Source organism: Triturus cristatus, chromosome 11 (assembly GCF_964204655.1).
Source record: "Triturus cristatus chromosome 11, aTriCri1.1, whole genome shotgun sequence".
In the NCBI taxonomy this organism is placed as follows: Eukaryota; Metazoa; Chordata; class Amphibia; order Caudata; family Salamandridae; genus Triturus; species Triturus cristatus.
This window is the reverse complement of record NC_140594.1, coordinates 914,910,418-914,925,243: the sequence shown is the minus strand read 5'-3', so window position 1 is coordinate 914,925,243 and position 14,826 is coordinate 914,910,418. Positions and strand designations below refer to the sequence as shown.

Sequence of the window (14,826 nt, the reverse complement as noted above, 5' to 3'; positions counted from 1 at the left end):
GTGCCGCAGTGCAAGTGCTCCCTAAGTAAAGTGTACCTGTAATGGATGTTCCCGATTGGTTTATTGGATTCACTGTCAGTCCCCAGTAAAGTGCACCAAGGGTGCCAGGGCTTGTGAATGCCAATGCTGCTGGTGGGCTTGCAGCGCTGGTTGCGCCACCCACGGAAGCGGCCTTGTAAAGTGTGTCTAGGGTCTGCCACCGCAGACCCTGTGCGCGGTCCGGGACCGTCGCGCTGACTGCGCAAGTGCCCCCACTTGCCAGTCCCTAAAACTTCCCTTACCTACATATTAGCCACCCCTCTGGTAGGCCCAAGGGCAGGGTGCATTGTAGGCATAAGGTAGGACATGCCCTGATGTGTGTGGCATGTCTTAGTAGTGAATTACAGCCATTTCCGTTCTTCACTATTGAAGGCTACCTGCTCTCCATAGGCCAGAATGGGCTGCCGGGATCGCGCCAACGCGGCGACCCCGGTGGACTCAGAGAGCATGGTAGAGTGTCGAGTTTAGTATGCCTGAACTCAGAATAATAAAATACTTCTTGTAGTCAAGTTTATTTTAATATCCTGGGTTTGTGAATACTACTTTTAGAAAGTTAGTATTTACTGACCTGACCATCTCAGTCCGCCTCTGCTGTGTGTGTGTGTGTTCTGCCTAGCAACAGTAAGGAGCAGGGTGGGGGGATCCCCAGAGACAGGTTGGCTGCCAGGTGGTGGGTAGAGAGATTACACCAGGATGGGTGGGAGGAGTACACCTTGACTCTTGAATAGACCTGTGCTCTGCCACCACAAAGCCGGCGCCGCCCCCTGTGGGGCGGCTGATGTCTCTGCCCTGCTGCTGAAAGGAAAGAGCAGAGTCACCATAACAAAGTGCTCCAGAACTGGACTGAGCCAGGCCTAGGCCCCCTGGCGCTAAAGAACAAAAGAATCATGGTATAAAAGTAGGAGCCTGGCTCCTAAGAAATCGGAATCCTGTTTACCACAAAGGACCTCTGCCCGACTAGAAGGAGAAGAAGACGCCGGAGGAGCTGGCCTGCTGCTTGCCTTGCTGAGAGAGGAGAGGAAGAGACTTACTGAAAAGACTTTGCTACTTTGTGCTTGAACATTCTCCAAGGGCTTGATCTGAGCTTGCCCCCTGAACTGAACCCCAGGAACAGTGGGTTCTCTGTGCTTCTTGCTCGTCCTCCAATTCGAGCCGTGTGTGCATCCCGCTGGAAAAGAGACTGCGCCCCTCATCGCCCCTCCTAGGGCCGTGACACTCAGAAGCTCGCCTGCCTCAATCCCGTGAGAGCCCCGCTCCGTCCCGAGCCGCTCTCTGTCCCCGGGCCAGGCCGCCTGCATCCCTGTCACCGCCTGCTACTGGAGCGCGCTGAACGCGCTATCACCCCTCCTGCCGGAAGCCGTCCGACGACTGTGATCCCCGCCGGGTCATCCAGCCGCACTGACTGTGCCCTGTGACCCCGCTTCGCTATCCTCGGACATCTCAGGCCGCGCCGCCCCCGCTGTGGAGACCCTCCTGCACCGCCGTGCTAAAGGGTCGCGGGCCGCACCTGCCTACTTGCCCACACCTGCTGATTGAGGACCCAAGAACACTTCCCAAGCCGAGAGTCGCACCGACCTGTGCCGACTCTCCTCATCACAAAAGAAGTTCCAGTATCGGGCTCGGGGCCCGCAACGCCTTATTTCCCCGTTCGCAGGAACCGATCTCTGTGAGTACTGGAACTACAAGTAAAGAGACTACGAACTATCCATTTGGAACCTACAAACCCAGAACATTTGCCTACGGTATAACCTGGTGGCCTAGCGAAAACGTTATTGGTCTTGTGATAAGTCTGTTGAGATATATATACCTTATTTTTACATAAAGAATCGTATTTTTATATATATCCAAGTCTGGTGTCCGTTTCTGGGGGGGATTAATGTATTTACTGTGTGTACAATTGTAAGTGCTTAACCAACAACGCCTGAGGAATCGCCTTGGCTGCTCACGCCACGCACCTAGAGGGTGAGCAAGGGTCATTCGCGAGGGGTTATCCTGCGCCCTGACGTGGAGGAGAGGGTTCCTGCTTGACACAAGGGCAACCTTGCGCCAACCAGAGATCCCCGACTCTAACATTGGTGGCAGCGGTTGGGATTTCGGATTTGCACTTGTAATTTGCATACAGTGAGTTATTAATCACCAGATAGTGAGAGCAGACCAAGTAACGCAGCCACAGGTTTTCATTTTCTGAACTTTGTTGAGACGTCTGCCATTACTGCGACCATGCCTGGCTCACACTCCGCTGGGAGAGCACTCTCTGTGATTTCTGGAATCGATGAGGTGGATTGGGAGAGACTGGAAGGCTACACGATGGAGCAATTGAAAGGCTACAGTGTACAATTCAGAGTCCCCCATGCTGGATGCAAGAGGAAGACCCAGTACACCAAGGCGTTGAGAGCCTGGAAGGAGTCACGAGACCTACGGAATGCGGGGGACATCGTCCCACCCGACAACCTTGAGGAACCCAGCAGAGTCCGGTCGCCAGAGGAGCTGGCAGACAGGGCAGCAGACAGGGCGCATGCAATGGAGATGGCAAAGTTGGCAGGACAGATGGAAATGGAAAAGCAGAAGTTGGCCCTGGAGGCACAACAACGCCAAATGGATCATGATATCAGATTGAAGGAGTTGGAGCTGAAGGCGAAAAGTTTGGACACCGCTCCTTCTGGTGGCAGCACTCCACCAGCGCAGGTAGAGTCCAAGGTGTACATCCCCAAAGATGTAGTAAAGGAGTATTTTAGAAAGGATGACATAGGGCAGTGGTTTAGGGCCTACGAGGTGGCCATGTCCTCACACCGGGTCCCTGAGAAAGACTGGGGAGCGGGGTTGTGGGGAAGGTTCCTTGCTGAAGGGCGTGACACACTGTTAGATTTACCCTTAGATCTCCAAACCTCATACCCCCACATGAAGGAAGCTTTAATGACCAGGTATGGGTTAACTCCGGAGCTATATAGACAGCGGTTCAGGGAGACGAAGAAGATCCCTGAGAGTACGTATGTGGAGTATGTGACCTTTTTCTGCAGAGCGCTGGATGGTTGGGTGAAGGGTAGCAAAGTGAATGATTATCAAGGGCTGCTTGATTTAATTGCATGGGAGCACTTGTCCAGTCAATGTTTTCCTGAGCTACGCCAGCACCTGATTGATAGCAAGCTGTCCAACCCGAGGAAGCTTGCTGAGGAGGCGGACCGCTGGCTCAGCACCAGGGTCCACAAGGGTCAAGTGGGAGACTCCGCCAAAGGTGGGCAGGGTCCCCAGCAGAAGAGTGGGGGGGACAAGGGTAAACAGAAGGGGTTCCAAAAAGGCCCCCAAAGTAATTCCCAAGGGAACCAGCAGGAGGGTTCTCAGCCTCCCCCACCCCCGCAGCAGAACGGGGCCCCGACAGGTAGACCTGTTCCAAAGGGGCCCTTCAATTGTTATAAGTGTGGTGAGCCGGGTCACATTGCCTCTGATCCTAAGTGTCGCCTGTTTGGTAAGACCGCACCCACTGGTGCTCCACCCCGGCAAGTAGCTAGTGTTAACTTTGGGGAGGAAGTAGCAGTCCAGGAGGGTGGGGGTCCCGGGCAGATGACCCTAGTCTCGCTAGGAGACAGTGAGATGGTCCCTGTAACCTACCTGCCCTCTAACACTAAGAAATATGGGCAGGTGGTGACCATCAATGGAAGGAAGGTGGAGGCTCTTAGAGATACAGGAGCCAGCGTGACCTCGGTGAGGCAACACCTGGTGTCTCAAGAGCAAATTGTACCCAATGCCTACTGTAGGGTTGTCAATGCTGACAACGTAGAGAGTCGTTGTCCAATGGCTCAAGTTCCCTTTGAGTGGGGGGAGGTCTCTGGTACTCTACAAGTCGCTGTGAGAACTGACATGCCTGTAGATTGTCTGCTAGGGAACGACCTGGAGAGCTCCCCTTGGGAAAAGGTGGAGAAGACCACGCATCTGAGGATGGTGGGTCTACCCGACTGGGCGTGCGTGACCACCCGGTCCATGGCAGCCAGTAGGGGTGTTGAGAGGGTCCTGGAGCCTGAGGGAGAGGTCCAGGAACCGGCCTTAGGGAGAAGGCGCAGGAGGCGCGGGAAACCGGCCCCCGAAGTTCCCACGGCCCAGGAGGAAGTAGACCCTGAGGGGGATGCTCTGGAGCCTACCGGGGAACAGATTGCCGAACTGGGAGATCTGCCTGAGCTGACCCATTGGCAGCAAGAAGGAGGTCCCTCCAGGGAGGAATTCTGCAGGGAGCAGAAAGAATGCCCTTCTCTCGTGGGTATGCGGCAGCAGGCTGCAGACCAGGCCAATGGTGTTCAGGCCAAAACACACTACGTGTACTGGGAGAGTGACCTCCTGTATTCCGAGCCTAAGGCTGCTGAACCTGGGTCAGCCCGTGTGCTGGTGGTACCCCAGAAGTTCAGAACCTTCCTACTGGGGCTGGCTCATGATGTGCCTTTAGCAGGACATTTGGGGATGGACAAGACCTATGACAGGCTTGTCACCCACTTTTACTGGCCCCAAATGCACAAGAATTCAGATTCCTACTGCAGAACCTGTCAGACTTGCCAGGCAAGTGGTAAGAGCGGAGGGAAGCACAAGGCTCCTCTGCAACCTTTCCCTGTGGTCGGTACGCCATTCCAACGAGTGGGTATTGACATTGTGGGGCCTCTGGACCCCAAGACAGCCCTGGGCAACAGGTTCATCCTGGTCTTGGTGGACCATGCCACCCGGTACCCTGAAGCCATCCCTCTGAGGACAGTGACGGCCCCCGTGGTGGGACGGGCACTGATGGGGATTTTCTCCCGAGTGGGATTCCCTCTAGAGGTGGTGAGCGACAGGGGGACCAATTTCATATCCACCTATATGAAATCCCTGTGGAAGGAGTGTGGGGTAACTTACAAGTTCACCACTCCCTACCATCCCCAAGGAAATGGGTTGGTTGAGAGATTCAACCGAACCCTCAAAGGCATGATCATGGGCCTGGACGGTCCAATGAGGCGTAAGTGGGACGTCCTCTTGCCATGCCTGCTCTTCGCTTACCGAGAGGTGCCGCAGAAGTCTCTAGGGTTCAGCCCCTTTGAGCTTCTGTATGGTCACCCGGTAAGAGGACCTCTGAGTTTGGTCAAGGAAGGCTGGGAGCAATCTCCCAGGAAACCTCCCCAGAATGTATATAGTTACATGCTGGCCTTCCGAAACCAGACTCGGCGTTTCAGGCAACTTGCTGAGGCAAATCTGGAAGCCAGCCAGGAGGAGATGAAGCGGTGGTACGACCGGAATGCCACTCTGGTAGAGCTTCAACCTGGACAAAAGGTGTGGGTCTTGGCCCCAGTGGAGCCGTGTGCACTTCAGGATAAGTGGACAGGTCCATTTGAGGTTGTGGAGCGCAAAAGTCCTATCACCTACTTGGTGGACATGCAGACTCCCAGGAACCCTTTGAGGGTCCTACATGTTAACCGCCTTAAGCCCCACTTAGAGAGGACCGAAGTGGGCATGCTGCTGGCCACTGATGATGGAATGGAAGAGGAGACCGAGCCTCTTCCTGACCTCTTAGTGGCCTCTGAGAAAGATGGGTCAGTGGATGGAGTTAACCTCTCACCCACCCTGACGCCCGAACAACAGGAAGACTGCCGCCACTTGCTGGGACAATTTTCCGACCGATTCTCCCTGGTTCCTGGTGTCACAGATTGGTGCGTCCATGATGTGGACACAGGAGACAGCTTACCTGTGAAGCACAAGGCTTACAGGGTAACTGACAGGGTCAGAGCTTGCATTAAGGAGGAGGTCTCCAAAATGCTTGCGCTAGGGGTGGTTGAGTCCTCCAGCAGTCCTTGGTCCAGCCCCGTGGTCTTGGTCCCAAAGGCTGCTGCGCCGGGAGCCACACCTGAACTCCGGTTCTGTGTGGACTACAGAGGACTCAATTCAGTCACGAAGACTGACGCGCACCCCATCCCCAGAGCTGATGAGCTCATTGATCGGCTGGGGGCTGCCCGGTTCCTCAGTACGTTTGATTTAACGTCTGGGTACTGGCAGATCGCCTTGACCGATGGGGCCAAAGAGAGGTCAGCATTCTCTACCCCAGATGGGCACTTCCAGTTCCGAGTCATGCCATTTGGGATGAAGAATGCCCCTGCCACCTTTCAGAGGTTGGTCAACCAGGTACTGGTTGGGCTGGATGCGTTCAGTGCCGCCTACCTGGATGACATCGCAGTGTTCAGTGCCACCTGGCCTGAACACCTGCGCCACCTCTGGGAAGTGTTGATGGCGCTGCGCCGAGCAGGCCTCACGATCAAGGCAAGCAAGTGCCAGATCGGGCAGGGTTCCGTGGTGTACTTGGGACACCAAGTGGGGAGTGGCAAGGTGGCACCCTTGCAACCCAAAATTGAGACCATCCTGGCTTGGGAACCCCCCAAGACGCAGACCGCAGTGAGGGCCTTCCTGGGGCTCACTGGGTACTACAGGAGGTTTGTCAAGGGCTATGGAACGATCGTTGCCCCCTTGACAGAGCTGACTTCGAAGAAGCAGCCCAGGAACGTGATTTGGACTGACACCTGTCAGAAAGCTTTCGACACCCTGAAGACTGCCATGTGCACGGCGCCCGTGCTCTTGGCCCCTGACTTCTCCAAGGAATTCCTAGTCCAGACAGACGCTTCCGAGCATGGTGTGGGGGCTGTTCTCTCACAGATGACTGAGGAGGGCTGGGACCAACCCGTAGCCTTCATCAGTAGGAGGTTACTTCCACGGGAAAGTAGGTGGAGTGCAATTGAGCGAGAAGCGTTTGCTGTGGTCTGGGCGCTGAAGAAGCTAAGACCCTACTTGTTTGGGTCTCACTTCCGGGTTCAGACGGACCACAGGCCCCTCAGATGGTTGATGCAAATGAGGGGTGAAAACCCGAAGCTGTTGAGGTGGTCCATCTCCCTACAGGGTATGGACTTTACGGTGGAACACCGTCCTGGTACAGATCACGCCAACGCTGACGGTCTGTCCAGGTATTTCCGCCTTAGTGACGAGGAACCCCCTGGGCAAGGGTAGTTCTCCCCACATTTCAGCTGGAGGGGACACGTGTTAGACCTGGCACCTTGGCGTGAGTTTCCCTTCCACTTTTTGATGGTGTGCCTCGACTGTTTTGCTGGTGTTGTCCGCTCAGGGCACTGCGCCACGGCTAATCCGTGCCGCAGTGCAAGTGCTCCCTAAGTAAAGTGTACCTGTAATGGATGTTCCCGATTGGTTTATTGGATTCACTGTCAGTCCCCAGTAAAGTGCACCAAGGGTGCCAGGGCTTGTGAATGCCAATGCTGCTGGTGGGCTTGCAGCGCTGGTTGCGCCACCCACGGAAGCGGCCTTGTAAAGTGTGTCTAGGGTCTGCCACCGCAGACCCTGTGCGCGGTCCGGGACCGTCGCGCTGACTGCGCAAGTGCCCCCACTTGCCAGTCCCTAAAACTTCCCTTACCTACATATTAGCCACCCCTCTGGTAGGCCCAAGGGCAGGGTGCATTGTAGGCATAAGGTAGGACATGCCCTGATGTGTGTGGCATGTCTTAGTAGTGAATTACAGCCATTTCCGTTCTTCACTATTGAAGGCTACCTGCTCTCCATAGGCCAGAATGGGCTGCCGGGATCGCGCCAACGCGGCGACCCCGGTGGACTCAGAGAGCATGGTAGAGTGTCGAGTTTAGTATGCCTGAACTCAGAATAATAAAATACTTCTTGTAGTCAAGTTTATTTTAATATCCTGGGTTTGTAAATACTACTTTTAGAAAGTTAGTATTTACTGACCTGACCATCTCAGTCCGCCTCTGCTGTGTGTGTGTGTGTTCTGCCTAGCAACAGTAAGGAGCAGGGTGGGGGGATCCCCAGAGACAGGTTGGCTGCCAGGTGGTGGGTAGAGAGATTACACCAGGATGGGTGGGAGGAGTACACCTTGACTCTTGAATAGACCTGTGCTCTGCCACCACAAAGCCGGCGCCGCCCCCTGTGGGGCGGCTGATGTCTCTGCCCTGCTGCTGAAAGGAAAGAGCAGAGTCACCATAACAAAGTGCTCCAGAACTGGACTGAGCCAGGCCTAGGCCCCCTGGCGCTAAAGAACAAAAGAATCATGGTATAAAAGTAGGAGCCTGGCTCCTAAGAAATCGGAATCCTGTTTACCACAAAGGACCTCTGCCCGACTAGAAGGAGAAGAAGACGCCGGAGGAGCTGGCCTGCTGCTTGCCTTGCTGAGAGAGGAGAGGAAGAGACTTACTGAAAAGACTTTGCTACTTTGTGCTTGAACATTCTCCAAGGGCTTGATCTGAGCTTGCCCCCTGAACTGAACCCCAGGAACAGTGGGTTCTCTGTGCTTCTTGCTCGTCCTCCAATTCGAGCCGTGTGTGCATCCCGCTGGAAAAGAGACTGCGCCCCTCATCGCCCCTCCTAGGGCCGTGACACTCAGAAGCTCGCCTGCCTCAATCCCGTGAGAGCCCCGCTCCGTCCCGAGCCGCTCTCTGTCCCCGGGCCAGGCCGCCTGCATCCCTGTCACCGCCTGCTACTGGAGCGCGCTGAACGCGCTATCACCCCTCCTGCCGGAAGCCGTCCGACGACTGTGATCCCCGCCGGGTCATCCAGCCGCACTGACTGTGCCCTGTGACCCCGCTTCGCTATCCTCGGACATCTCAGGCCGCGCCGCCCCCGCTGTGGAGACCCTCCTGCACCGCCGTGCTAAAGGGTCGCGGGCCGCGCCTGCCTACTTGCCCACACCTGCTGATTGAGGACCCAAGAACACTTCCCAAGCCGAGAGTCGCACCGACCTGTGCCGACTCTCCTCATCACAAAAGAAGTTCCAGTATCGGGCTCGGGGCCCGCAACGCCTTATTTCCCCGTTCGCAGGAACCGATCTCTGTGAGTACTGGAACTACAAGTAAAGAGACTACGAACTATCCATTTGGAACCTACAAACCCAGAACATTTGCCTACGGTATAACCTGGTGGCCTAGCGAAAACGTTATTGGTCTTGTGATAAGTCTGTTGAGATATATATACCTTATTTTTACATAAAGAATCGTATTTTTATATATATCCAAGTCTGGTGTCCGTTTCTGGGGGGGATTAATGTATTTACTGTGTGTACAATTGTAAGTGCTTAACCAACAACGCCTGAGGAATCGCCTTGGCTGCTCACGCCACGCACCTAGAGGGTGAGCAAGGGTCATTCGCGAGGGGTTATCCTGCGCCCTGACGTGGAGGAGAGGGTTCCTGCTTGACACAAGGGCAACCTTGCGCCAACCAGAGATCCCCGACTCTAACATGGGTCTAATTGCGGTTTAGGTTGTGGGGCTTTGTCCAACAGGGGGGATTGTGCCCATGCGAGCAATTGGTTATTGCTGGATGCAGCTAGTTGTTTCCTTTTGTTGGTTGACTGTTTATTAGGTACCCTTTTACTCTTGATTGCTGTATTTTTGGGTAGGAGGGAATTTGTGCATGCTTTTGCGTGGCTAAGTGACATTGTCTTTTTGTTGAGGCTTAGGTTGGGGTTACTGCTCCCGTGTGGGGTGGGACAATCGATGATGACAATTTGCCCTCATTTGAGGCAGCGGTGGTTTACAGCTTACCCTGGTGACAGCTGAAGTGAGACCCCATAGTCAAGTGAGAGTAGCCACTCTGTTAGTTTGATCTCATTTGTCACAATCCCCACCACTCTCTCTAACATCGTGACAAGGGACACTAAATGACGTACACGACCCCCCTCGTCCCTCCCTCAGTCCTCTGCTTTGCCATGATGAGAATTAGATAAGTTCTCACCTATTTCTTATGGATCCTATGAGAAAACCGAAAGGGGGCCCAGCCCCGGACAGACACAGGCAGGCCCGCTCTTGGCCCGGTCTTTGTGCCCGGGCCACACCCGGGAGCGGCCTGTGCACATCCCTGATGGCAGGATGTCTCAGGCAGCTAAGAGGCGCTCCTGCGCCATGTCAGATGTTGCAGCCCTCCTCCGGGCCGGGACAGTTGGGGGCTGGAGTCTCCACTCCACCCACTCAGGTTGCACCTTCAAAGGCAGCTGGTTTGTGGCTCACGTGCTGCGGGACCCCTCAGGCAGCTAAGAGGTGCTCCTGTGCCATGTCAAACATCTCAGCCCTCCTCTTGGCTGGGACAGCTGGGAGTTGGAGTCTCCACTCCACTCACTGAGGCTATGGCAGCAAAGGTGGCTGGTGTGTGGCTTCCATGCAGCGGGACACCTCAGGCAGTTAAGAGGCGCTCCTGCACCATGCCAGATGTTGCTGCCCACCTCCAGGCCAGAACAGCTGGGGGTTGGAGTCTCCACTCTACCCTCTGAGTTTGTGGTGGCAGATTAGGCGGCTGGTTTGTGGTGAATTCTGATTTTAGAGCTTGTCTTATTTTTGGGTTGTTCAAGGGTCATGCGCGTCTGGCGCCCGGTGACATCCTACAGTCAACCTTGTGTCAAGGTACTCGCACCACCGGTGCACCTACCTATTGCTGCTCAGACCACTGCTGAATACTTCTGGGTTTGGGGTATTCCATGACTCAGTCTAACCTTGCACTGAGGAGTGTTGTGAAATCCCTTGCTTTAGCAACAACAGAGGAGTTGGAGTTCTTGATGGGCCTCATCTGTCTGCAACTCAGCAAAGGCTCATAAATAACATGAAAGAATGGATGGGTGTTTGAATGAGTGAAAGAATGGATGGATGGATGGGTAGATGGAATAGTTGTGCCGTATTTATCAATAGACAGAAGCAAATAAAAGTTATTAGAAGTACTAGGACAGTGAACAGAATAATAAAGTTCCACCATGGATGGATGATTGAAAGGGTGAATGGGCAGATTTCTGGAGGAATGAGTGAAAGGATGGATGTCTGGATGGATGAGTGAAAAAATAAATAGAGGAGTGAAAGAGAGGATGGATGGATAGATAGATAAAAGGGTGGATGGATGGATGGATGGATGGATGGATGGATGGATGGATGGATGGATGGATGGATGGATGGGGAGAGGATGTAGCCTTACAGCTAGAGATGTCGACGTCAAAGCTGGGGAACCGGGTTCGAGTCTCGGCAACGACGCTCTACATCCTGTGATTCGGGGCAAATCACTCAATCTCCCCGTGCCTAACAAAAATGAATTTATCCTTGTGTAATGAAACTATGTAGAGCGCTCTGATACCCAATATCTTCGGGTCTAGTTCACGCTATATAAAACTATTTAAAAAACAACAAGTGAAAGAATGAGTGAAAGGGGAGGTGATAGATTGATGGCTAAAAAAGTAGATAGGGTAGATGAGTGACAGGGTGGATCGAAAGATGAGTGAAATGATAGATGGGTGATGAGAGAATGAATGGCTGGATGATGAGACAAAGGATGGATGGATGAGTGAAATGATTAGATTAGGAGAGATGAATGAGAGAAAGGATGGATCAGTGAAAGACTAAACAGATGAGTGAAAAGGGGGGTTAATGGATGTATAAAAGGATACTTGAAAGAGAGGGAGGATAGATGGATAAAAAGGTGGATGGATGACAAGAAAAAAGATGGATAGATGGATGAGTGAAAGGATGGATGGATGAGCGAAGGGATGGATAAGAAAGATGCATGAGTGAAACAGTGGATGGATGGATGGTGGATTGATGGATGGATCGATGGATGAATGGATAGGTCGGGATATGGATGGGTGAACAGACAGAATGGTGAAAGACTGAATGATGGATGAAAGAATCAATGGATGACAGAATGTAAATATAAAAAAGAGACAGGAGAGCTCTTCTGGGGATGGTCATGATGATTTGCTTCGTTTGCATGGTGCCATAAGAGCTTTGATTTGAAGAGGGAGATGTTTTTATGTTCTGGCTACTCCCTTACCTCCTCTATTCATAGGAGCAAGAGGTGAGGATATGGGTGGGGCCATATTTACTGTAACATTACAGCTTTGTAATGGTGAACAATGGAATGTTTTTTACATTGGAATTCAGAGTGACAACAGAGACAATTTGAATTTTCCTCTCATTGTTTATTTGCTGTCACTCAGTTGGAGAAAAACGTCCCCTCTATTCACAGATATCCATTTATAATTGTATATATATCCTTGGCCGGCCACTTTTCATATCTATATATTGTCACTTACAACATGCTAATCCTACTAATAAGACTTTATTAATTACATCTTACTAAGATGTGAATAGCACCATATTGAACCAAGAGCATATAACTCCTGATTATTGCAAATTTTTCCTTTGGGGGCCTGCTTTTCACCTGGTATTGTTTCATATTATGCATGTTTATGTGTTAAATACATTGTCAATATTCCTAATTTCAGTAATTGCTACCAGTAAATTGCAACCAAAATATCTTCTGACAGAAATACCATGCCCTAAGATGGTTTACAAAAATATTGCATCATTGGTATCTGACAGCCTTAGGCTAGTCATTCCCAAATGTTTTGCCCTCTTACCTCCACTTTTTCTGTATTCTTTTTCTTGGCCCTATGATTCTGAGCACTGCTAACCAGTGCTAAAGTGCATGTGCTTCTTCCCTAAACATTTTTTCATTTACTTATCTACAATAGGTATATTTAATTTGCCTGTTTGTTCCTAGGAGTATTTACTACCTGTGCTCAGGACCTGTAAATGAAATGCTACTAGTGGGCCTGTAGCACCGGGTGTGCCACCCACACAAGTAGCCCATTAAACATGTCTCACGTTTGCCAATGCAGAGGCTGTGAGTGCAGTTTACACTGGCATGTCGGCTTAGCAATTAAAACCCCTTGCCAAGCCTTAAACTCTCCTTTAAATACATATAAGTCACCCCTAAGTTAGGACCTTTGCAGCCCATAGGGCAGAGGTCTGTTTCAATAAAAGGTAGGACATGTACTTTTACATTTTATATGTACTGGTAGTGAAAAACCCCTAAATGCATTTTTCACTACTGTGAGGCCTACCCTTCACATATGTTAACATTGGGACAAGCTGTAATTCATGAATGAGAAGGAGTAGCTCTGTCATGTTTAAAATCATCGGAATGGTAATGATAAATCCTCTTTGCTTACTAAGTTGGATTTAACATTACTATTTTAGAAATGCCACTTTTAGAAAGATGTGATTTCATTGGTCCTGGTTATTTATTAAACCATACCTTCATTTTTTTTAGTTTTTCATTTTTCAAAAGTTCTATATGTCCAAGATAGAGAAAACATTTTTGTTTCAAGGAAGTGCCTAAACAACAATATAAACATAATAAACAAAAATACATAGACACAACTTCACAAAAATAATACACCAGTCAATTTTTTCATGAGCTTCATAGATGCAGCAATCTTATTGTACATGTTTTAAACAGTCACATTTGAATGGATGCTGCCCATTGGGAAACAAACTTAGAACCAGCCGGGGTTAAATATATATGAAATTTCCCTCAAAGCTGCTCGTGTTCATGAATTATAAATTCCTCAATGGTGGAAAAATGCCGAGACGTTTCGAGTCCCAGTAGTACTCATGGGGCTCTCTTCAGGGCTTTGACTTGGTGTGATCTAAAAGAACAATAAATAATGTTGCTATTTTATGGATAGTTTCACCCTTTCTCACTGTATACTGTGTAAGTTTTCTCATGAACACTACACCATACCTGGTTAAACGCATGCTCTTTTGTTGAAAGGGTAAAGTATTCTTCTTTGCTGATAATTGAAAAACAATTTCTTTGACAGTTTTGTTAAGTGCTCCAGGAGGTGAAAAAGAATCATTAAGCAACTGATTGCCAGATTAACTTTAACAAAAGACTTGAATTATTGTGGCATCTTACTTAAATCGAAGCGGCTAGCCGCCGATGTATCGTTCTTATTTGGAGCGGGAAAAGCTGGTCTTCGAGTACAGTTCAGATTCATTCTCCAATCAAAGTGTGCACATTTTAATTCATATCCTCCCTTAATAGCTTGCCGTTATACTACCTGGGTACAGAGTCAAAAAGGAGGGCTTACTTTATGTTCGGCAGAGCTTTGGCTTTCAATAATCGTTCTTCCAATCACGCGCTGTTGTAGAGTTTGGTGCCTTTTCATTGATTGAGGTTTGTTTCTTTCTAAATGCAGAAAACAACTGTATTATTAAGGGCATATCATCGAATAGCCGTTTTGCTTTGCGGCCAAGCAGAACAACACAGCAAAGGCTTATTTTTTACCTTTCAATGAAATGGCACCAAGCGCTCCAACAGCGCGTTATTTGTAAAACTATACTTGAAAGCCAAAGCTCTGCTGAACATAAAGTAAGCCCTCCTTTTTGCCTCTTTACCCACATACTATAACGGCAAGCTATGAAGACGCGATATGAATTAAAATGTGTACACTTTGATTGCAGAAAGAATCTGAACTACACTCGAAGAACAATGTTACGCGCTCCAAATATGAACGATACATCAGTGGCTAGCCGCTCCGATTTAAGTGAGATGCCACAATATTTAATTTAAGTATTTTGTTAAAGTGTACCTGGCAATCAGTTGCTTAATGATTCCCTTTCACCTCCTAGAGCACTTGACAGAACTATCAAAGAAATTGTTTTTCAGTTATCAGCGAGGAAGAGTACTTTACCCTGCAACAAAAGACCATGCGCTAACCAGGTATGGTGCAGTGTTCATGAGAAAACTTACTCAGTATACAGTGAGAAAGGGGGTAACTATCCATAAAATAGCAACATTGTTTATTGGTCTTTTAGATCACACCAAGTCAAAGCCCTGAAGAGAGCCCTATGAGTACTACTGGAACACGTAACGAGTCAGCTTTTTCCACCATTTAGGAATTTATAATTCATGAACACGAGCAGCTTTGGGAAATTCCATATATATTCAACCCCG

At 50.4% G+C, this 14,826-nt stretch overlaps 1 protein-coding gene across 1 annotated transcript in view; it reads right to left on the bottom strand.

Moving 5' to 3' along the window:
* Nucleotides 1-14,826, bottom strand: part of LOC146785604 (uncharacterized) — a 233,650-nt gene that overhangs the window by 195,454 nt on the left and 23,370 nt on the right. The window contains exon 3 of the mRNA XM_085633088.1: nucleotides 13,961-14,058. The gene's annotated coding sequence lies outside the window, so the exon portion shown is untranslated. The remainder of the gene's footprint in view (nucleotides 1-13,960; nucleotides 14,059-14,826) is intronic.